A 24256-nucleotide genomic window follows, 5' to 3' on the forward strand; every position below is an offset into this window, starting at 1 on the left:
CCAACAACGAGAACGGAAACGAACACCTTTTTTAGAGAGCTCGGCGAGTCCTTGCAAGCGCCCCTCCCGCATGTAGTCCTCGGCGACTTCAACTGCGTCGTCGACACTACAAGGGACATCAGGGGCCCAGGTCGCGGAGGCTCAGCCTACCACGCGAAAGACCTTGTCAGACTCCTTCGCCGACTGCGACTCTCGGATGCATGGGTTCTCCAGCATGATAACGCATTCGGTCCCACTCGCATGTCGAGGACCACCGCCAGTAGGCTCGACCGCGCCTACTTACCTGACCTTTTGTTACCTTCCCTTGAGGCGTGTGAGGTGCTCCCGTTGCCTCCTGCCTTGGCGGGCATTTCGGATCACGTCCCGTTGGTGACAACCGTGCGCGGGAAGCCCGGCCCCAGTCCAGCAAACGCGTCGTGGCGCCTAGATCCGGCTTTATTAAATGACCCGGTTTCCACCCCCCTGATGCAGCAACGCATTGAAGCCACAATCAGAGCGACCCCCCGAGTGACCCCGGCCGTCTGGGACGACCTCAAGGCGACCTGGAAGGCGCATTTACAACAAGAGGGCAGAGCGAGAAAAAAACGCATTACGGCTCAGATGAACGAGCTGCTGCGCAGGATGCGCATCGTCCAGAACGCCGAGTGTCTCACTTCCTGCACTCGCGACTATCTTGCCGCGCTTAAGGTACAGCATGCACGACTGCAACGAGCCATCACCGGCGAGAAGTGCGCGTTCCGAACCACCTCAGAGGGGCACCGGGAAGAGGACCTGCGCGAAGTAAGCGGCAACGGCTCAGTACGGATCCTACAAGTAAGGCGCCCAGACGGCACACTCACGGAAGACCCAGCAGAGATCGAGGCGACCTTTCGACGCCACTTCGAGACCGCTTTCCGCGAACCGGAGCCCATAACGACCTCATCGGAGCTACCGCACCGGTCAGAACTGTACCAATTCTTGAAACACCTCGATGAAGGTGAATGCCCGACCTTATGCGGCGCAGCGACGATGCAGGAATTGTGGGCCGCCATCCAGTCTATGCCACCGAACTCAGCTCCCGGCGCGGATGGCCTCACTGCAGGGTTTTATGCGACCTTTTTTAGTATCCTGAGCGAGCCGCTACTTGGCGTAATCAACAGCATTCTCGAAGGCCACGCGAAACCCGCCTCGTTTGCCATGGGGCGCGTGGTCCTGATACTTAAGGAAGGCTCACCACCGAACGACCCCACGTCATGGCGCCCTATCACGCTACTGAATGCGGATTACAAGATTGTCGCCTCTATTCTAAACAGCCGTTTAAAGACCTTTCTGCCGGACATCATCGCGCCGCACCAAACCTGCGCAGTTCCGGGCAGATCACTGTTTGCCAACCTGAACATGACTAGAGACGCCTTTCAGTACGCCACCGAGAAAAGAGTATCGGGAGCTTTTCTTTCCCTCGACCAGGCCAAGGCCTTCGACCGGGTCAGGCACGCCTACCTGTTCGAAACGCTCCGAGAGTTTGGCCTCCCGGCAGGGTTTGTTAACATCATCAAGCTCCTCTACTCGGACCTCAGGTGCCATGTGGTTGTGAACGGCTCCACTACGGACACCTTCCAGTACACGCGTGGGATCAGACAGGGATGCCCACTTGGCCCGACCCTGTTTGTGCTTTCCATAGAGCCCCTGCTCACGTCCGTAGCCGGTGACACGCGTATTCGGGGCCTCCCGCTCACAGGAACTGCGGAACTAAAGATCCTTGGTTATGCCGATGACATCTCCCTTTTCGTGAGGGACGCCAGTAGCCTCGACCGTTTTCGTCAGCTCTTCGCATTCTACGCGGCAGCGTCCGGAGCGCAGCTGAACGAGGAAAAGTGCAGGGCCCTTCGCTTCGGCAATTTCCCTGCGCATGCCATCGGCACCTTTCAAGCGGTCAACACAGTAAAGGTACTCGGGATATATTTTTCGAGCGAGGGAGTCGCACCGTCAACGTGGTCCCGCGTCCTTGAAAGGGCCGCTCAAATGGCAGAGCGTGCAGGCCTGCGAGACCTCTCGTTGCGCGAGAAAGCGCTGGCGGTTAAAACGAGTATTTGCGCACTTGCTTTGTACGCAAGTCGAGTAGCAGTGATGCCCGCAAGGACGATAAACCAGCTGTCCAAGCTCATCACGGCGTACTTGTGGGAAGGGAAGCCGCCACCTTTAAAAAGACACCTCTTACACCTGGCAGTATCCGAAGGGGGTCTCGGCCTTCCACATGTACAGAGCGCAGGCAGAATTCTAGCCCTTAAAACCGCCCGAGCGCTCGCGCGCGCGAGCGATTACGTTGGCCACAACCTCCTCCTCTACTGGAGCGGTGCCAGGCACGACTGGCTGGACGCTGGCCGACACACCGGTCCTTTTGCTGAAGCACCCGCGCCCTACTATAAAACGGCAGCGGCAACAATGCGCATGTTGGGGAATGAACTACCCGGCTGTGACGTAGACGAAGACCCGCCAGCACGCATCGTCGAGGCCATCACGATGAACCAGCTAAGCGATGCCGACCGAAAACGGGCCAAGCGCGCGCAGAGCGAACTTGGCTCCCTCCGTTGCGGCATCCCCCGCGAGGCGCACGATTTGCTCCTTAAAAAGGCCTGGCACGTCCTACCTACAAGACAGCGCCTTAACAAATTAGGCATAGTCCCGAATGCTAGCTGCCCCAACTGTCGCGTCGTGGAAACGCAGGAGCACGCGTTGTTTGAATGCGTCGCGGTGAAACCCGTGTGGCGCATGGTGGCCCACTCCTTCGGCATCCGCACCCCTCCCAACCACAAACGTAACAAAGGCGCCTTCGCCCAACTCGTGGTGATTTTCACAGTGTTGGTTTTATGGCAGAGGCGGTCGCTTGCGGAAGCGCGCAGGAAACCAGTACGAGCCGCGTTTCCGGCAGTCTCGAGGATCCGAAGGCTGCTGTGGGCCTATTTATCGGCCGAACTCGAAGCCAGCGGCGAGGAAAAGTTCCTCCGCCGCTGGCATACGAAATTTTTCTTCCTCAGGGACGGCAAGCTAGCCGCCCCAATCACTCCCTTCTAACCCCCCCCCCCCTCCGGCTCCAACACCTTATGTTTAAGTTGTGCGTTCTACATGCATCCCATGTGTCAATCTTTTGAGGTGTAACTCAGACCTTGTTGTGTACCCCCCCCCCCCAGCGTCTATATTCATTCGTGGGGAAACTGATATCCATTGCTCATCTTGTTTTCCGGCATTGTATATATGTATATAGCCCGCGTGTTTTTTTCGTTTCCCTGTACGCCTTGTTTACTCACCTTTGTATATACACACATCCGTTGTTCAATGTTACTCTGTTTTTTTTCTGTGCTATAAGTAACTCATGTTTTTGATGTAGTTATCAGCCGATTACCCGGCGGTGCATACTGTACTGTTTTTTTTGTTTCATGCGTTGAGAGTTGAATAAACTTCTCCTTGTGTAGTATCTGTTCTTATCAGCTTAATATCTGATACGGATCCTATTTGGATCCAAGATATTAAACTTATTTTTGTGATGCGGCGGAGTGCTTGAAGCTTGCTTCACCTCCGCCACGGGTTGGCCCGGTATTGCACTACCTCCGGGATCGGCCCACTCACCCCCTGCGGGGTGAGTTCGACAATAAATTCAATGATAGAAGGAGTGTTCGGATTTACCCATGATACCGGGGTAAACGGCTTGGGTGCGTCGAGTGTCCGAGACGGTGGCGGCACGCCGCCCCGGCTGACGCGGTATTCGCGTGCAGGAAGTGCGCTAGCTGTGTTTACACTTACGATTGCTCTGGGAAAATAAATGTTTCCGTGTGTATTTCATATATGGAGGGTCTCTTTTATTTTGTTATGTTCACACGTACATACTCAAGTTTCTTATTTTTTTTAACGTTCCTACTCATATTAATAAAACTATTGAGGAAATTATCATTACTGTTTCGGAGGAAAGCTAGAAGTGTGTATACGATGTGTATGCATGTGCGATGTGTATGTATGTATGTGTGTAGAAGTGTGTATGTATGTGCCAAGCTATTTCCGCTTTTCGAATTCACCCGTTTCGCAACGAAAAATAAAAAAAGCCTCTAGAAAATGGGGTTTGGTTGGTGTTTCTGTTTACAGTTGCAGTGGCAAGCGAAGGCATTTTTATTTCACATCTTCACGCGGCGTCTGAACCTGAAGACGCGTGCTCTCGCCACGTCTACGCATCTACACTATTCCCCATCACAAATTAAAATCGCAAAGAACGCCACAGGACCCACTCCGCACACACCTGCTGTACGGTGGAGCGGCAAAGCCCCGATGTGCTTTTCCTATGTCCACTGACCTTTGGGGTTTGACGTCCCAAAACCACCATATGATTATGGGAAAATTTCGACCACCTGGGGTTCTTTCACGTGCACCCTAATCTGAGCACAGGGAAATGCAGCCGCCGCGGCCGGGATTCGATCCCACCACCTGCGGGTCAGCAGCCGAGTACCTTACGGCCATCAGACCACCACGGCGGGCATCGCCTTGTTGATCAAACACTTCATTTCTGAACACCATCTCATACCAGCTCATCCACCGTTGGCTCTCGTTAATTACAACGAACATCCTCGCACGCTCACCTCAATGGAATTGCCAGTTGCTGGAAGTTCCAAGAAAATTGCGCACTAGACGTTCGGACGCACCACGCACGTACCTGAAGCGACGTGGACCCCAGGACGCGTGAGATCACGCCCCGGGCGCGCTTTGCCTCCGTACCCACTCGTCACTCCTCACAGCTTCACTAAGCCGAGTATGTAGAAGTCGAAGAAGCAGAACAACAAACCAGCCAATCCCCCACAGTGGGTGTGAGCCACAAGTGAAGGTCAACAAAAACAAGCAACACCAGCGAGCGCAGTGACGAAGCTATCGTAATGGGGCGAAATAATCCACGAATATGGCTGCACGTTGACGCACGGTCGCATTTGTGCAACCACCCGTGTCTCCCGAAGACCGTCTGTCGCGCGTCTTCGACGAAAAGCGCAGGCGAGTACTTCTCCACTGATTTCCGCGACCACTTCACGACCGCCTTCGGCCGCCTCATGTCCGTCCGGCACGATCGACGGAGCGCCGCACCAGCGCCTCGTACACGCCACCATAGCACTCCTACCCCTCGGAATCAGCAAAACTCGGACGTTTTCGACCACGACAGACAGAACCTGCCGGCCCGTTGAACGCTTGAACGACATCGCAGCGTCAAGTCGCACACTCACGTTCCGTCACCCTCTGCCACATGATCCTTCATTTACCGGCTTCACAACCCACGCGGTAGACGTTTCGCACGCATTCCCGGGTCTGCCTTTCACGGCAGGACCTTCGTCGACCTCGGTGCGGTGTTCCGCCACGTCGGAACTTGCAAGGCATATGTTGAGCGTGCTGAAGCAGCCAAAGGCACCACCTTTTTGCCGATGATTGTGGGCGTCGTTGCAGAGGCGTTGCTTGGGCAGCCGGCGTAGAAGCCATGTTGGATGGGTGACGTATTCACATTTTGCACAGTCATTTTTTTTTTTTTTCCTTCCTTCCAGACTTTGGTGCTCGAGTTGGACATGTACACTATGCATCAGTTTTTAAAACAAATGCTGTAGCATCCCTCGCGACATGCCTGATAATGTTCGCCAGCAAGCATTTGGTGTGACGTCATGGGCGCATAGAGAGTACGCATGCAAGCAAGCACGCGTGGCTTCGACCTCTGGGAAAAAGAAGGTTTCAGTTTTAACATGTTTGTAAGCGAAACTAGAAACTTCAAGCGGACTGGGGATAAAAGCAATGCCGTGAAGCCAGCGCTGCCGCTGTCGGTGCACAATGCTGGTTGTGCATGGGTGGACGTCGGAATTGCTTTGCTACTGTTTGCCCGGCTTTTGGCCAGAACTAAGTACGAGGTGTGAAAGAATGGATTTTAATTACGTGCTAATGAATTGCATCGCTTCTCGGCCTTTTGGCTAAGATCAAAGTGTAGTGTTGGCTTGTCCATCCTACTCCTGCTCTTTGTAGAAGCAATCGACCACCCGCCCGGTTAGTGCGGTGTCTTTCTCTGTCTCTTCTTGTGTTGTTGTTGTGTGCATGCCTTCTTAGCTTGTTCGAGCGACCAGCAACGACTGCCTGCGGATTCTTGGACCCCCCTGCTGACACTTGGTTCCTGCTGCCCTGGATTTCTGGCTCTGGTCATTGGTGAGATGCTAGTTCTTTAAAACACTTCTTTTTTGCCTGTCTTTTCCGCCCCCCTTTGGGGGGGTGGGTTCTCGTGCTCGGCGAGACGGGCTGCTCCAACCGGCCTTGCCGGCAGCTTCCCGTCTGAAAAGCACCCTTTTTCTTGTGTATTAGTTGGCTCAGCGGCCCTTGCATCATCTGCCCAAGTGATGTAAGATAGCGCAAGCCTTCCTTGCACGCCTTTTTTTTTTTTTTCTTTCGGAGCGCGCCTCTACTCTGGACACCAGCGAGCGCCGCTGGTGACCACGTGGAAGCAGCGTCTCCGCTCTCTCCTCTTTCTTCACTTTTCTCTCCCTCTTTTTTTTTTCCTCTCTTCTACTTTCCGTCCACGTGGCCCGCGCTAAGGCTCCCCTCCCGCTCCCACTGTTGCCAGCTACACTAACAATGTAGCCAGGCGACTTTCTCTCTACTCTTGCACGCTCCTTTTTTTTTTTTTTTTCCGGAAGCGCCTCTGGTGACACGTGTCAGTAGAGGGCACGCTCAAGCGGGTTCGCCTGCCTTCCCTTTTTTTTTTCTTTTCTCTTCTCTCACTCGCTCTCTTTCCTCTGTCTTCTTTACTAATTCCTTCTGGTACCCTCCTCTCTGCTGAGGCGGTCAGTACTCTCTCTGCCTTCTTGGGGCTGCCAGCTGCACTCACCATGTAGCGGGTAGCCCGCGACTCTCACTGGTGCGCACGCCGTGGTTTTTTTTTCTCTCTTCATTTTCTTTTTCTTCCTCTTCCTCTCTCGGCGAGCGCACCCCTCTTCTCTCTTCTCCCCCGACAAGGGGGAGGAGGTCACACACTCCCTCCTTTTCTTCCCCTTCGTCTTAGGTCGTCAGCTACACTTAAACATGGGTTGACGATCACCCCCCACCCCCACCCTTTTTTTTTTTTCCTTCTCTTCTTTCTCTATCTCCTCTCCATCTTTCTACTTCTCATTCAAGTGTACAGTGCCGTCTTTTATTGAAGTGTTTTTTCTCAAGATGCCTAAGTGTTCTCACAATGATGTACATCCGGCCGTGATAATCCTGTTTTCTTTACAAGTGTTCGCCCACCAGTAGGTGATGTCCGAGGAGGTAGGTCCCCCGAATACAGGGGAGACCGGGACGCCCACTGCACCGAGGCCGCGAGATGCCCAAAACCAACCCCAGCTAGGCAAGGAGGGACAGACCCTTGATGTCTTTTTCCCAATCCCACACAGCTTCACCTGCCCCATAGACAAATGTGGGGTACGGTACTCCGGGATCAGCTGGACAAGCAGGCGACAAAGCTTGGTACGGCATCTACTAGATGAGCATGAGCTCAAAGTAAAGGTGGCATACACCTGTACCCTATGCTCCACGACCGGCCTTGGGCTGCATCCCACACTCCACTCCTGCATCGCAAGAGGCAGACACGAGCTGTCGCCCCTCGACCTCAACAGGCACAAGTGTCCACAATGCCCTGCCACCATGACAACAAGGAAGGGACTGGACAACCACATGCGCAAACACAAAAGACAGGAAGCACAGCACATGAACGAGGGACCAACGACTTCAAGGACTTCGAGGGCGGCACCTACTGCAACTCCGACTGGCCGACCCCCCCGCGCTGCTGCCGGCAACCAAGCCACACGGACAATGACCCTTCGATCGTCACAGAGCTCCAACTCAACGACGTCAACGGGATCATCACCAAGCGAGGACAGCACGACACTGAGCGCAACGACGGACTCTCCAGCACCAACAGAGCTGGCACTCACACCTTCCTCCCCCCTTCTAGGTGACTTGCAGGAAATCCCTGACCGGGTTTCGGCAACTACGGGCACCCCATCGCCCACGCCTAGCGAGGCCGCCACAGCGAGGAGCAGGTCTTCATGTGCCTCTCTGTTCTCACAGGTTGGAAATGCATCCTCCATCACGCCGAGTCCCAGGCAACATGAGTCACCGCACGGCGACACGGACCACGACAACCCACGGCGTTCCCGGCCACCATCACCGGACCGGGCCCTTACCCCTCTCCCTCCTCTCTTAGGCAGCACAGCTTGCTCTCCAAGCCAGAGCTCCAGGGATGCGACAATTCCATCAGCAACCAGCGAGGAGGAGTCACCACCAGAAGGGTCATGGTTTTCGTCCCGTCTCCAGCAGGATCCAGACACAGCCCGCGCTACTCAGAGGACCAGTCAACAAGGAGCACCGCAGCACAGCTTGGACACGGCACAAGGGAACCCTCAACCAAGTCCATCAGCCAGGAGTGTCAGCCACAGCGTCGACTCCCCCACACCCCCAACATCACCCGAGGGACTTTCGATAGACGACGCAGGCGGCGAGTCACAGGACCCCGCCCCACAGACAGTGAACCCCGGCGAGATCACCCTCTCCGGGCCAATCGACGACACAAGCGTACTCGCAGAGCAGACCCAGCGAATCCGGCAACTGCTTCGGGAGCCCGCCACTGCTGAGCGCTGGGACGACTTCCTCTCCATCCTGGAGGAAGCCGTATCGGCGGTGAGGAGGGAGGCGAAAATTCCAGACAACCCTGCCGGTGGAAAACCCCGCGTCCCGACCAACCCGAACAACGCCCAGCAGATACAGAGCCTGTATCGTCGCAACCGCCGTCGGGCTGTTCGTGTCATCGTACAGGGCGAAACAAAACTCTGCGAGATTCCGCTCGACAAACTGGAGCAACACTTTGCTGAAACATGGGCGCCGAAGGAAGGGAACACCCACCTGCTCCTTAACAAGGCTCGCCCGGACGACATGACAGAGATCTGCCTCGCCCGATTCACCAGCGACGAGGTGGCGGCCCGTCTTCGCAGAAGCGAAAACACGGCCCCCGGCAGTGACAGGATCACCTACCGTCATTGGAAAGAACATGATCCTGATGGTCTCTTTCTATCCGCAGCATTCAACGTGTGCCTCCATTTCAAGCAAGTGCCCGACGCCTGGAAGGAAACGAGGACCATCCTAATCCACAAGAAGGGTGATCCGAGTGAGGTCACGAATTGGAGACCCATTGCCCTTGGGAACACCATCTCCAAGCTGTATGCGGGTTGCCTAGCTTCCCGCATGCAGCAGTGGGTGTGTGACCATGACGTGCTCTCGAGGTGTCAAAAGGGGTTCCTGCCGCACGACGGCGTGTTTGAACACAACTTCGTGCTGCAGGAGCGCCTGGACGCCGCGCGGGCCGGCGGTGGTGACCTTTGCGTGGCCTTTCTCGACTTCGCCAACGCATTTGGCTCAGTTCCGCACAACGCACTAATCGATTCTCTTCGTGGTGCAGGTGCAGGAGAGGACTTCTGCGCAATCATCGCAGACCTCTACCGAGACAACGCCACCCGGATTGTCGCCGAAGCTGGGACAACGGCCCCAGTCACAATCTCCGCCGGAATTAGACAGGGCTGCCCACTGAGCGGCCTGCTCTTCAACTTGGTGCTCGATCCAGTCATTCGGGCGGTCCAAGGAGGTGAGAGGCAGCACAATGTGCTGGCTTACGCCGATGATTTGACCCCCTTGGCGGACAGCCCCAAGAAACTGCAGGACCGCATCAACGTCGTGGCGGCTCTCGCGGGCCAGCTGGGACTTCGGCTGAACCCCAAGAAGTGCAGAAGCCTGCACCTCTCTGGTAGGACTCCCGTAGGCACTAGGGACACGAAATTCTTCGTCGACGGAGAAGAGATCCCTCGCATCAGTGACTACGAGAGTCAATCTTTTCTAGGACGCCCCGTCGGGTTCAGCCTTCTCCAAGACCGCTCTAAGGTCGATGAGGCAATCTCCGTCGGCCGCACCCTGCTCGAGTCCATGCTTGCCCCATGGCAGCGAATTGATGCACTGAAAACTTTTGTCTTTCCAGCACTCAACTTCGCCATGCGGTGCGGACAAGTGGGCAAGGCGGAATGGGCCCGCCTAGACGACGCACTCCGGCCCCTGATAAAGAAAACTCTTTATCTTCCAGGTAACGCTGCAAACAACTACCTCTACGGCAGCGCAGCGGCCGGAGCAGCTGGAATCCCCCTCGCCGCAGACACAAGTGACGCCTGCCGCGTGGACAACGCCTTCAAGCTTCTGACCTCGGCCGATCTCGAGGTCCGGGAACTTGCCTTCGAAGCGCTAACCAAAATTGTCTCCAAGCGCATTCGCAGGCAGGCCACCAACGAGGAGCTCGCCTGCTACCTCAGCGGCGAAACGGAGGGCATTTTCCAGGCACGGCCGACACAACTGCAGTCCGTCTGGACCGAGGCTCGGAAGGCTTCCCGCAGGCTACACGTCACCTGGGAAATTTTCGAGGACGGGGGGACCAGCATCACGTGTGACGGAGAGGAAACTCTCACGTCAAAGAAACGACGAAAAGTGGTGAAAACGCTGCGCTTCCGAATGATGCGGGCACGCGATCGCTTCCTTCAAGAAATGCCCAATCAAGGGAAGGCAATGGAATGCGTCGCCGCAGACCCGAGCAGCTCCCACTTCATGCGCTCCGGCAAATTCACCCGCTTTTGCGACTGGCGCTTCATTCACAGGGCACGCCTGAACCTCCTACCTGTGAATGGAGCCAACCCATGGACCACCTCCGCCGACAAACGGTGCCGTGTGTGCGGTTACGCAGTGGAAACGCTGCCACACGTCCTGGGTCACTGCATGCGCCACAGCATGGCCTACACCAGTCGTCACAACAAGATTGTGGCGAGGGTGAAACAAGCCGCCAGCAAGAAGTTCACGGTCACGCATGAGAACAGAGCGGTTGGTACCACCAACCTTCGCCCCGACCTCGTTCTCGCCAGGGGGGAAGAGGCGATCATCGTGGACGTGACCTGCCCCTTTGACAACCGGCTCAAAGCACTCGAGGCAGCCCGACTGGAAAAGGAACGAAAATACGAACCAGTTCGGGACTTCTTGCTCCGCCGCTACCAGAGAGTCACGATCGAAGCAGTCGTCGTCGGCATGCTTGGCTCCTGGGACCCGGCAAATGACAGAGTTTTCAAAAAACTCTGCAGCCGGAGATATCTCCGGTTACTTAAGAAGCTTGCAGTGAGCGAGACCATTGCAGCTTCTCGGGAAGTGTACTGCGCACACGTGGCCATAAAGTGACTGTCACTCGCTGGGCCACGTGCTGACAAAGTCACCCTCCCAAAGACATCGCAAAAATAAGAGGTGATACTACACGACACACGCCCCTTTCACTTTTTCTCCCCTGCTATTTCCTATTTTCACCTTCTCTATACACAGTTCACGATACACCACCTTCTTCCTTTCTGGTTGAAGGAACAAAAAATGAGAACAAGTTTTTCCTTTTCGGTCAGAAATGTTCCTAACATTTTTGAAAACCTCTGTTCTTATCAGCTTAATATCTGATACGGATCCTATTTGGATCCAAGATATTAAACTTATTTTTGTGATGCGGCGGAGTGCTTGAAGCTTGCTTCACCTCCGCCACGGGTTGGCCCGGTATTGCACTACCTCCGGGATCGGCCCACTCACCCCCTGCGGGGTGAGTTCGACAATAAATTCAATGATAGAAGGAGTGTTCGGATTTACCCATGATACCGGGGTAAACGGCTTGGGTGCGTCGAGTGTCCGAGACGGTGGCGGCACGCCGCCCCGGCTGACGCGGTATTCGCGTGCAGGGAGTGCGCTAGCTGTGTTTACACTTACGATTGCTCTGGGAAAATAAATGTTTCCGTGTGTATTTCATATATGGAGGGTCTCTTTTATTTTGTTATGTTCACACGTACATACTCAAGTTTCTTATTTTTTTTTAACGTTCCTACTCATATTAATAAAACTATTGAGGAAATTATCATTACTGTTTCGGAGGAAAGCTAGAAGTGTGTATACGATGTGTATGCATGTGCGATGTGTATGTATGTATGTGTGTAGAAGTGTGTATGTATGTGCCAAGCTATTTCCGCTTTTCGAATTCACCCGTTTCGCAATGAAAAATAAAAAAAGCCTCTAGAAAATGGGGTTTGGTTGGTGTTTCTGTTTACAGTTGCAGTGGCAAGCGAAGGCATTTTTATTTCACATCTTCACGCGGCGTCTGAACCTGAAGACGCGTGCTCTCGCCACGTCTACGCATCTACACTATTCCCCATCACAAATTAAAATCGCAAAGAACGCCACAGGACCCACTCCGCACACACCTGCTGTACGGTGGAGCGGCAAAGCCCCGATGTGCTTTTCCTATGTCCACTGACCTTTGGGGTTTGACGTCCCAAAACCACCATATGATTATGGGAAAATTTCGACCACCTGGGGTTCTTTCACGTGCACCCTAATCTGAGCACAGGGAAATGCAGCCGCCGCGGCCGGGATTCGATCCCACCACCTGCGGGTCAGCAGCCGAGTACCTTACGGCCATCAGACCACCACGGCGGGCATCGCCTTGTTGATCAAACACTTCATTTCTGAACACCATCTCATACCAGCTCATCCACCGTTGGCTCTCGTTAATTACAACGAACATCCTCGCACGCTCACCTCAATGGAATTGCCAGTTGCTGGAAGTTCCAAGAAAATTGCGCACTAGACGTTCGGACGCACCACGCACGTACCTGAAGCGACGTGGACCCCAGGACGCGTGAGATCACGCCCCGGGCGCGCTTTGCCTCCGTACCCACTCGTCACTCCTCACAGCTTCACTAAGCCGAGTATGTAGAAGTCGAAGAAGCAGAACAACAAACCAGCCAATCCCCCACAGTGGGTGTGAGCCACAAGTGAAGGTCAACAAAAACAAGCAACACCAGCGAGCGCAGTGACGAAGCTATCGTAATGGGGCGAAATAATCCACGAATATGGCTGCACGTTGACGCACGGTCGCATTTGTGCAACCACCCGTGTCTCCCGAAGACCGTCTGTCGCGCGTCTTCGACGAAAAGCGCAGGCGAGTACTTCTCCACTGATTTCCGCGACCACTTCACGACCGCCTTCGGCCGCCTCATGTCCGTCCGGCACGATCGACGGAGCGCCGCACCAGCGCCTCGTACACGCCACCATAGCACTCCTACCCCTCGGAATCAGCAAAACTCGGACGTTTTCGACCACGACAGACAGAACCTGCCGGCCCGTTGAACGCTTGAACGACATCGCAGCGTCAAGTCGCACACTCACGTTCCGTCACCCTCTGCCACATGATCCTTCATTCACCGGCTTCACAACCCACGCGGTAGACGTTTCGCACGCATTCCCGGGTCTGCCTTTCACGGCAGGACCTTCGTCGACCTCGGTGCGGTGTTCCGCCACGTCGGAACTTGCAAGGCATATGTTGAGCGTGCTGAAGCAGCCAAAGGCACCACCTTTTTGCCGATGATTGTGGGCGTCGTTGCAGAGGCGTTGCTTGGGCAGCCGGCGTAGAAGCCATGTTGGATGGGTGACGTATTCACATTTTGCACAGTCATTTTTTTTTTTTTTTCCTTCCTTCCAGACTTTGGTGCTCGAGTTGGACATGTACACTATGCATCAGTTTTTAAAACAAATGCTGTAGCATCCCTCGCGACATGCCTGATAATGTTCGCCAGCAAGCATTTGGTGTGACGTCATGGGCGCATAGAGAGTACGCATGCAAGCAAGCACGCGTGGCTTCGACCTCTGGGAAAAAGAAGGTTTCAGTTTTAACATGTTTGTAAGCGAAACTAGAAACTTCAAGCGGACTGGGGATAAAAGCAATGCCGTGAAGCCAGCGCTGCCGCTGTCGGTGCACAATGCTGGTTGTGCATGGGTGGACGTCGGAATTGCTTTGCTACTGTTTGCCCGGCTTTTGGCCAGAACTAAGTACGAGGTGTGAAAGAATGGATTTTAATTACGTGCTAATGAATTGCATCGCTTCTCGGCCTTTTGGCTAGACCAATTGTCGAGCTAGCCGTTTCTTTGCGCCTCGCGCGAGACCCAGGGTCACGTCCCGCCGACGTCGACCCCGGGGTTCAAGTCGCCAAAGTTAGTTTACGCGGCATCGCCGTCCTGCACGTGCGACCGCCGCCCCGAGCCTCGGACCTCCCTGTCCGGCGCCCACCCATCCCATGCCTGGTGAAGCAAGGCCCCCGGTCTACGCCTGCCGTCCCGGAGTCCTCCTGCTACCCACCCGGCGCCTCCTGTATCCGTGCGGCACCCGCCTCGGCTGAGCCGCAGTTCTACCAGTGTGCAGCTAGCCTGCACGATACCAGTTTCAACTAGCCACGCCTTCCTGGCAGCCAGCGGCAACGCTCACCAGAATGGCGTCAACGTCTGACCTCCCGGTGAGGGAGAATTGCTTCATGTTCACGGCGCCCGAAGGCGACGTATCGATAGATGACCTAATCGACGCGATAGAACTAGTGTCTGGGGATGACAGTGTATTTGTTCTGCAGCACATGGGCGGGGCTAGGTTCCTCGTCTGTACGCGCAACGCCAGTCAGGCGACAAGGTTAATGGTGGCGGAAGGCTTCCGTGTTAATGGCGAAAACGTACCGGTTGAGGCCGTAGGGCCGCCGGTCACGTACGTAAATGCCTACCGGTACCCCGCCTACTTGTCTGACGAGGTACTTAGCAACGCCCTAGCTCAGTATGGCAAAGTGAGGGGCATATCGTTTGCCGCTGTGGCCACTCGCCAAAACAAGCTCAACGGTGTAAGGGTAATTAAGATCGAAATGAGCAAACCGGTGCCAAACTTTGCGACCATCGCTGGGCACCGCGTAATGTTCGAGTATCGCGGCATGAGGCGAGTTTGCGCACGATGCGGCGAAGTGGGCCACATGGCGACGGCATGCTCCGCTCCTTTTTGTAAACGGTGCGGAACTTTTGGCCATGACACCGAGGGCTGTACTAGTGAATGTAAGCGTTGTGGGGGTCACCACGGGACGAGGGAGTGTTTTAGAAGGCGATCTTACGCGTCGGCCGCCCGCGGTTTCCCCTCGACTTCCGACCACGCCTCTGACCTAGCCCCACCTAGCGGCTCTTTATCGCCCCGGTCAGAAAAGCCACAATCGCGACTTCAGGTGCTTGCGCCTAAGTCCAAGCCCAGCATGGCAGTAAGGGAGCGAAGCGACGACACCACAAACACAGACTCGCCTACTACCAGCAGCGAGGCGGATTCACCTGCCAGCGAGAGAGAGAAGAGCGAGACGAGCGAGGAGGTTACCACCGCCCCTTCCGAAACAGAGGCCAGCTTCTCGGATACTGCTTCCGCGCAGTCCGCCCCCCCTTCACCGCTGGCACCCCTGTCGGACCAAGTGAGCCACGCAATTTCGTCACCGGTAAAAAAGGCGCCTGCCGATGACGTCATTGAACAGGGAAGGGCCCTCTCCTCCATCCCGCCAACGCCGGCCAACGTGCTAGCACTAGTTACCTCCGAAGACCTGGAGGCCCATCCCCGAGACCCCGCACAGGACGAACTCCCCATCAAGAGCAAAGGGTACTACGTGCTACCTGAGGATGGCGAGCGCAAGAACCCCACCCCGACTTGTTCCTCCCCCGCCCCAACGGCACGGTTAAGCCGGAAGTCTGAAGTGAGGACGGGCCAGTCGCCCCACGGCCTCGAGCAGCGGTCACGCTCACGCTCGCGAAGACGCCCTGGCGACGACAAGCGCGACGTAGACGAGAGGACCGCTAGCAAGGACGCCCGGCAGCGCAGATCAAAACTGGTAGGGCAAAGCAGTGACAGTGACGCCCCGCCCCACGCGAAGTCCCAGAAGCTTGAGCAAGCGGGTGGGGGCAAACGGGATCCCCCGCCCAAGTCCTGAGAAGGCTACGCGCAGAACGAAGCGGCGCGCCTGTCCCGAGGGCTTCGCCACCTTCCTCCTCTCCCGCCTCGCCTCGCACTCCGCTCGCCCACTCCCCCACCCTCCGTTGTCCCACTCTCACCTGGCTGGGCCCTCTCCCCCATGGCGCAGCATCCTCCTCGCTCCTCCTCACCCGCGCTCCGCTGATGCACAGCCCGCCGTGTTATCTCGCCCTTCAGCATTCCTTCTCGCCCCAAGCGAGACACCGCGCTCCAACTGACGGATCATGGCCACGCTGCGGTTCGCCACATTAAACATTCGCGGCTTTCGCGACAGGAACAAACAGACCGCTGTAGTGACGTTCGCCCGAAGTAAGGGCATCGACCTCCTCTTTCTGCAGGAGACCAACTTCCGCTCCCCGCTTGATGTTACCTTATTCAGGCGCAACTGCCAAGTTGACGGCTTTTTTTCTTTAACATTCGCGAGGGCTTGCGGCGTTGGTGTCGTGTTCGTCACGGACAGGTTCCGGCGAAAGTCGCATTGTGTTTTTGGAGCGAATGGGCGCACGCTTGTGCTCGACGTTTTCGTCGACGGGTCCAAGGTGCGCTTCGTGAACGTTTATGCGCCGGTGACCAGATCGGACACAAATACCTATTTCAAGGAGCTGCACGGCCACCTGCTGGAGCCCGTCCCTTATGTCGTTCTCGGAGACTTTAACTGTGTCGTGGACTCCACAAGAGACATCCGGGGCCCAGGCCAAGGGGGCTCGACCTACCATGCCAAAGAGCTGGTGAAGATCCTCCGGCACCTGCGGCTCACGGACGCATGGGTACACGCACACGGCAACGAGTTCGTCCCCACTCGGACCTCGCGGACCACGGCCAGCAGACTCGACCGAGCCTACGTCCCCGAACGCCTTGTCCAATCCATCATGGCGTGCGAAGTCCTCGCCCTCCCCGAAGGGCTCTCGGACAGAACGGATCATCTCCCGTTGGTAACAACGGTGAGGGGGACACCTGGCCATCACCAGAGAAATGAAGCCTGGCGCCTCGATCCGGCACTCATCCAAGACCGCACGAGTGCTCCGAGAATATCCGCGTATTTGGAGGAGACGATTGAGGCTACCCCCTGCACTAGCCCGGCTGTATGGGACGACTTGAAAGCGAGATGGAGAGCATTCCTGCAAGAAGAAGGCAGCCTGAGGAAGAAGCGCATCACAAGACAAATGAACGAGATACTCCGCCGCATGCGGATAGTACAGAGCGCGGACAACCTCACGGCATGCACGCGCGACTACCTCCACTCGCTTCAAGTTCAGCACGATCGCCTCTTCCGGGAATACGCGCGCAACCCACGCGAACAAAGGACCCCTGTGGGGGAACCAGCGGGACCAGCTTTAACTGAAGCACGTGGAAACGGCTCCCTGCGAATAGTAGAGGTGCAACGTCCTGATGGCAGCCTCACTTCAGACCCCGCCGAGATCGAAACGGTGTTTCGAAACTACTTTGAGACCGTCTTCCACGAGCCGGAATCATGCGGCCCTTTTCCAGAGGCAACTCTCATGGACAGTCTGTGTGCGCACCTGCCCCGACTCGCCGAAGACGAGTGCACAGTCTTGTGTGGCGCAGCAACGGAGGAGGAACTCCGCACAGCCATCCGAGCCATGCCGCCGAACTCGGCTCCTGGTACTGACGGCCTCACGGCCAGTTTCTACATGACCTTTTTCGATGTTCTGTGTGCCCCGCTCCTGGCCATGGTTAACTTCGTCTTTCAGCAGCACATAAAACCCGACTCTTTCAGCGCGGGGCGCATCGCCCTTATCCTCAAGGACGGTGCACCTCCATGTGAACTGTCATCATGGCGCCCGATCTCCCTACTTAATGTAGACTACAAGATCGTGGCGTCCATACTTAACACCAGACTGAGGACCTTCCTGCCAGATCTGATAGGCCCCCACCAGGCCTGTGCCGTGCCTGGCCGATCTATGTTCGCCAATCTTACGGCCACTAGAGACGTTTTCGAATACGCGGCCCTAAAGAGAGTCACGGGTGCCTTCCTGTCCCTCGACCAAGCCAAGGCCTTTGACAGGGTTAGGCACACGTACCTCTTTGAAGTGCTTCGCCGGTTCGGGCTCCCGCAGGAGTTGGTGACTGTCATCAAGCTCCTGTACTCTGACCTGCGCAGCTGCGTCGCGGTGAACGGCAGGACGACGGCCTTTTTTCGGTACACGAGAGGCATTAGGCAAGGGTGCCCCTTGGGCCCAACGCTGTTCGCACTCTCGATCGAGCCCCTGCTGACAACCTTGGCCAGCGACGAGTGCATCCGAGGCCTGCCAATGACCGGTACCGAAGAGTTAAGAGTCCTGGCGTTTGCCGACGACATATCTCTCTTCATCAAGGACGCGCGAAGCCTCGACCGCTTCCGCTGTGTATTCAAGCTGTACGGTGAGGCGTCAGGAGCCGAGCTAAATGAGAGGAAGAGCCGAGCACTGCTCTTCGGCCCGTTTCCTCCTGAAGCGCTGGGCGACATAGAACCGGTCAGCACGGTCAAGGTCCTCGGCGTCTATTTTACCCGGGAAGGCGTCGACACTTCAACATGGGCGCGCGTCATAGACAGGGCTGCGCAGCTCACAGAGCGTGCAAAACCGCTCAACTTGAGCCTGCGTGAGAAGGCTGTTGCAATGAAGACAAGCGTCCTGGCCTTGGCCTCCTACGTGAGCAGGGTGACGGTCATGCCGGCGCGGGTTGCCACTCGACTCGCCATGTTAGCCAATGAACTGCTGTGGGGCAGGACACCACCCCCTGTCAAACGAGCCCTCCTCCAGCTGGAGGTTAAGCAGGGAGGACTAGGCCTTCCGCACGCGCTCACCTCGAGCAAAGTGCTCGCCTTGAAGACGCTTCGCAAGGTGGCGCAAGCAGGCGACTACGTCGGGAGAGGCCTGCTGCTATATTGGAGCGGCCCGTCAAACAGTTGGCTGGATGCCGGTCAACACTCCGGCCCGCACGCCGAATCGCCCTCGCCCTTTTACAAGGTAGCAGCAGCGACGGCACGCATGCTGCGCAAGGAAGTGCCGAATTGTGACCCCGACGCGGAGCACCCGGCCCGCATAGTGGAGGCACTTACGGCAGCCCAGCTGAGCGACGAGGACCGGCGACGAGCGGAGCAAGCTAGGCGCGACCTTTCCCTGTTGCATTCCCTGCTACCCTGCGAAATTCAGGATTTTCTTTGGAAGAAGGCGTGGGAGGTCCTCCCCACTAGACACCGCTTAAAGAGGCTAGGCATTGTGCCCGACGACCGCTGCCCAAACTGCCGGGAGTCGGAAACACAAAAGCACGCCTTGCTTGAATGTTTGTCCGCGCGGCCTGTCTGGCGTATGGTGGCGCATTGCTTTGGGATCCGCCCCCCACCAGGACATAAACGCAACAAAGGGGCGTTTGCACGGCTTGTGACCGCCTGCACTCTTTTTGTAGTGTGGCAACGTCGCTCGCTCGCGGAAGCGCGGCGACAGCCAGTTCGGGCGGCGCCACCTGCCGTCGCACGTATAAGAAGGCTGGTGTGGGAGCTCCTCTCCCAGGAACTCGAGGCCAGCGGAGAGGAGATGTTTCTCCGCCGCTGGCACACGAAATTCTACTTTTTGAGAGAAGGCAAACTGGTCGCTCCGATTGTGAACCACTAACCCCACACGGTTTTGGGCGTCGCTCAACTCAAGAGCGACACATATGTGGCTACCGACCATGGTGACCCCCCCTCGCCCCTCTCCCCAGACACACCCGTGATCATGAAGTTTTTTACCCTGGTGACGAACCTGTCTTGATATTGTGTAGTGCCGCTGGCGCCCCTCGTAGGCATCAAGGCGTCGCTGTTCATTGTATATATGTAAATAACCCCCCCACCTGTTTCTGTCACAAATATTCGTTAAGTGTATGAGTATATACGCTGAGAATTCTATTTTTGTACTTTCATATATTTTGATGCTTGTTAATGTCATCACGCATGTACATATGTATATAGATATCGCGCCTTCCCCTACCCCCCCCCCCCACCACTCTGTATATCACTCTGTATATCACTTATGTTAAACACACCGGTTCAAAGGTGTTTTTTTTCCCCAAATAACTGACATTCATGAGTGTAACGATGTACATAGGCTACGCATCACATTTGTAATCTCTTCATGTAAATGTGCACCTGTGTACATATAACGTGTTTTCGAAACTGTATATGCATATCAATGTACCTGTTTTTGTCTGAAGTTCAATAAACTTCTCTTTGTGTAGTATCTGTTCTTATCAGCTTAATATCTGATACGGATCCTATTTGGATCCAAGATATTAAACTTATTTTTGTGATGCGGCGGAGTGCTTGAAGCTTGCTTCACCTCCGCCACGGGTTGGCCCGGTATTGCACTACCTCCGGGATCGGCCCACTCACCCCCTGCGGGGTGAGTTCGACAATAAATTCAATGATAGAAGGAGTGTTCGGATTTACCCATGATACCGGGGTAAACGGCTTGGGTGCGTCGAGTGTCCGAGACGGTGGCGGCACGCCGCCCCGGCTGACGCGGTATTCGCGTGCAGGGAGTGCGCTAGCTGTGTTTACACTTACGATTGCTCTGGGAAAATAAATGTTTCCGTGTGTATTTCATATATGGAGGGTCTCTTTTATTTTGTTATGTTCACACGTACATACTCAAGTTTCTTATTTTTTTTAACGTTCCTACTCATATTAATAAAACTATTGAGGAAATTATCATTACTGTTTCGGAGGAAAGCTAGAAGTGTGTATACGATGTGTATGCATGTGCGATGTGTATGTATGTATGTGTGTAGAAGTGTGTATGTATGTGCCAAGCTATTTCCGCTTTTCGAATTCACCCGTTTCGCAACGAAAAATAAAAAAAGCCTCTAGAAAATGGGGTTTGGTTGGTGTTTCTGTTTACAGTTGCAGTGGCAAGCGAAGGCATTTTTATTTCACATCTTCACGCGGCGTCTGAACCTGAAGACGCGTGCTCTCGCCACGTCTACGCATCTACACTATTCCCCATCACAAATTAAAATCGCAAAGAACGCCACAGGACCCACTCCGCACACACCTGCTGTACGGTGGAGCGGCAAAGCCCCGATGTGCTTTTCCTATGTCCACTGACCTTTGGGGTTTGACGTCCCAAAACCACCATATGATTATGGGAAAATTTCGACCACCTGGGGTTCTTTCACGTGCACCCTAATCTGAGCACAGGGAAATGCAGCCGCCGCGGCCGGGATTCGATCCCACCACCTGCGGGTCAGCAGCCGAGTACCTTACGGCCATCAGACCACCACGGCGGGCATCGCCTTGTTGATCAAACACTTCATTTCTGAACACCATCTCATACCAGCTCATCCACCGTTGGCTCTCGTTAATTACAACGAACATCCTCGCACGCTCACCTCAATGGAATTGCCAGTTGCTGGAAGTTCCAAGAAAATTGCGCACTAGACGTTCGGACGCACCACGCACGTACCTGAAGCGACGTGGACCCCAGGACGCGTGAGATCACGCCCCGGGCGCGCTTTGCCTCCGTACCCACTCGTCACTCCTCACAGCTTCACTAAGCCGAGTATGTAGAAGTCGAAGAAGCAGAACAACAAACCAGCCAATCCCCCACAGTGGGTGTGAGCCACAAGTGAAGGTCAACAAAAACAAGCAACACCAGCGAGCGCAGTGACGAAGCTATCGTAATGGGGCGAAATAATCCACGAATATGGCTGCACGTTGACGCACGGTCGCATTTGTGCAACCACCCGTGTCTCCCGAAGACCGTCTGTCGCGCGTCTTCGACGAAAAGCGCAGGCGAGTACTTCTCCACTGATTTCCGCGACCACTTCACGACCGCCTTCGGCCGCCTCATGTCCGTCCGGCACGATCGACGGAGCGCCGCACCAGCGCCTCGTACACGCCACCATAGCACTCCTACCCCTCGGAATCAGCAAAACTCGGACGTTTTCGACCACGACAGACAGAACCTGCCGGCCCGTTGAACGCTTGAACGACATCGCAGCGTCAAGTCGCACACTCACGTTCCGTCACCCTCTGCCACATGATCCTTCATTCACCGGCTTCACAACCCACGCGGTAGACGTTTCGCACGCATTCCCGGGTCTGCCTTTCACGGCAGGACCTTCGTCGACCTCGGTGCGGTGGTCCGCCACGTCGGAACTTGCAAGGCATATGTTGAGCGTGCTGAAGCAGCCAAAGGCACCACCTTTTTGCCGATGATTGTGGGCGTCGTTGCAGAGGCGTTGCTTGGGCAGCCGGCGTAGAAGCCATGTTGGATGGGTGACGTATTCACATTTTGCACAGTCATTTTTTTTTTTTTTCCTTCCTTCCAGACTTTGGTGCTCGAGTTGGACATGTACACTATGCATCAGTTTTTAAAACAAATGCTGTAGCATCCCTCGCGACATGCCTGATAATGTTCGCCAGCAAGCATTTGGTGTGACGTCATGGGCGCATAGAGAGTACGCATGCAAGCAAGCACGCGTGGCTTCGACCTCTGGGAAAAAGAAGGTTTCAGTTTTAACATGTTTGTAAGCGAAACTAGAAACTTCAAGCGGACTGGGGATAAAAGCAATGCCGTGAAGCCAGCGCTGCCGCTGTCGGTGCACAATGCTGGTTGTGCATGGGTGGACGTCGGAATTGCTTTGCTACTGTTTGCCCGGCTTTTGGCCAGAACTAAGTACGAGGTGTGAAAGAATGGATTTTAATTACGTGCTAATGAATTGCATCGCTTCTCGGCCTTTTGGCTAAGATCAAAGTGTAGGTCTGTTCTTATCAGCTTAATATCAGGTCTGTTCTTATCAGCTTCTCGGCCTTTTGGCTAAGATCAAAGCTAAGATCTGTTCTTATCAGCTTAATATCTGATACGGATCCTATTTGGATCCAAGATATTAAACTTATTTTTGTGATGCGGCGGAGTGCTTGAAGCTTGCTTCACCTCCGCCACGGGTTGGCCCGGTATTGCACTACCTCCGGGATCGGCCCACTCACCCCCTGCGGGGTGAGTTCGACAATAAATTCAATGATAGAAGGAGTGTTCGGATTTACCCATGATACCGGGGTAAACGGCTTGGGTGCGTCGAGTGTCCGAGACGGTGGCGGCACGCCGCCCCGGCTGACGCGGTATTCGCGTGCAGGGAGTGCGCTAGCTGTGTTTACACTTACGATTGCTCTGGGAAAATAAATGTTTCCGTGTGTATTTCATATATGGAGGGTCTCTTTTATTTTGTTATGTTCACACGTACATACTCAAGTTTCTTATTTTTTTTAACGTTCCTACTCATATTAATAAAACTATTGAGGAAATTATCATTACTGTTTCGGAGGAAAGCTAGAAGTGTGTATACGATGTGTATGCATGTGCGATGTGTATGTATGTATGTGTGTAGAAGTGTGTATGTATGTGCCAAGCTATTTCCGCTTTTCGAATTCACCCGTTTCGCAACGAAAAATAAAAAAAGCCTCTAGAAAATGGGGTTTGGTTGGTGTTTCTGTTTACAGTTGCAGTGGCAAGCGAAGGCATTTTTATTTCACATCTTCACGCGGCGTCTGAACCTGAAGACGCGTGCTCTCACCACGTCTACGCATCTACACTATTCCCCATCACAAATTAAAATCGCAAAGAACGCCACAGGACCCACTCCGCACACACCTGCTGTACGGTGGAGCGGCAAAGCCCCGATGTGCTTTTCCTATGTCCACTGACCTTTGGGGTTTGACGTCCCAAAACCACCATATGATTATGGGAAAATTTCGACCACCTGGGGTTCTTTCACGTGCACCCTAATCTGAGCACAGGGAAATGCAGCCGCCGCGGCCGGGATTCGATCCCACCACCTGCGGGTCAGCAGCCGAGTACCTTACGGCCATCAGACCACCACGGCGGGCATCGCCTTGTTGATCAAACACTTCATTTCTGAACACCATCTCATACCAGCTCATCCACCGTTGGCTCTCGTTAATTACAACGAACATCCTCGCACGCTCACCTCAATGGAATTGCCAGTTGCTGGAAGTTCCAAGAAAATTGCGCACTAGACGTTCGGACGCACCACGCACGTACCTGAAGCGACGTGGACCCCAGGACGCGTGAGATCACGCCCCGGGCGCGCTTTGCCTCCGTACCCACTCGTCACTCCTCACAGCTTCACTAAGCCGAGTATGTAGAAGTCGAAGAAGCAGAACAACAAACCAGCCAATCCCCCACAGTGGGTGTGAGCCACAAGTGAAGGTCAACAAAAACAAGCAACACCAGCAAGCGCAGTGACGAAGCTATCGTAATGGGGCGAAATAATCCACGAATATGGCTGCACGTTGACGCACGGTCGCATTTGTGCAACCACCCGTGT

The 24256-nt window shown here is 55.0% G+C and overlaps 2 non-coding genes and 2 pseudogenes across 2 annotated transcripts; all 4 read left to right on the forward strand.

Annotated features, from left to right (window-relative positions):
- The first annotated feature begins 3431 nt into the window (after nucleotides 1-3431).
- LOC142766164 (U2 spliceosomal RNA) lies at nucleotides 3432-3604 on the forward strand (annotated as a pseudogene).
- A 7876-nt stretch (nucleotides 3605-11480) lies between these two features.
- On the forward strand, nucleotides 11481-11659 carry LOC142766356 (U2 spliceosomal RNA; annotated as a pseudogene).
- Nucleotides 11660-20112: 8453 nt separating this feature from the next.
- LOC142766544 (U2 spliceosomal RNA) lies at nucleotides 20113-20301 on the forward strand. Its single transcript, XR_012884580.1, has one exon. It is a non-coding gene; the product is annotated as a U2 spliceosomal RNA (small nuclear RNA).
- A 2407-nt stretch (nucleotides 20302-22708) lies between these two features.
- LOC142766438 (U2 spliceosomal RNA) lies at nucleotides 22709-22899 on the forward strand. Its single transcript, XR_012884526.1, has one exon. It is a non-coding gene; the product is annotated as a U2 spliceosomal RNA (small nuclear RNA).
- The last annotated feature ends 1357 nt before the right edge of the window (nucleotides 22900-24256 follow it).

Source organism: Rhipicephalus microplus, chromosome 6 (genome assembly GCF_043290135.1).
Source record: "Rhipicephalus microplus isolate Deutch F79 chromosome 6, USDA_Rmic, whole genome shotgun sequence".
Taxonomy (NCBI): domain Eukaryota; kingdom Metazoa; phylum Arthropoda; class Arachnida; order Ixodida; family Ixodidae; genus Rhipicephalus; species Rhipicephalus microplus.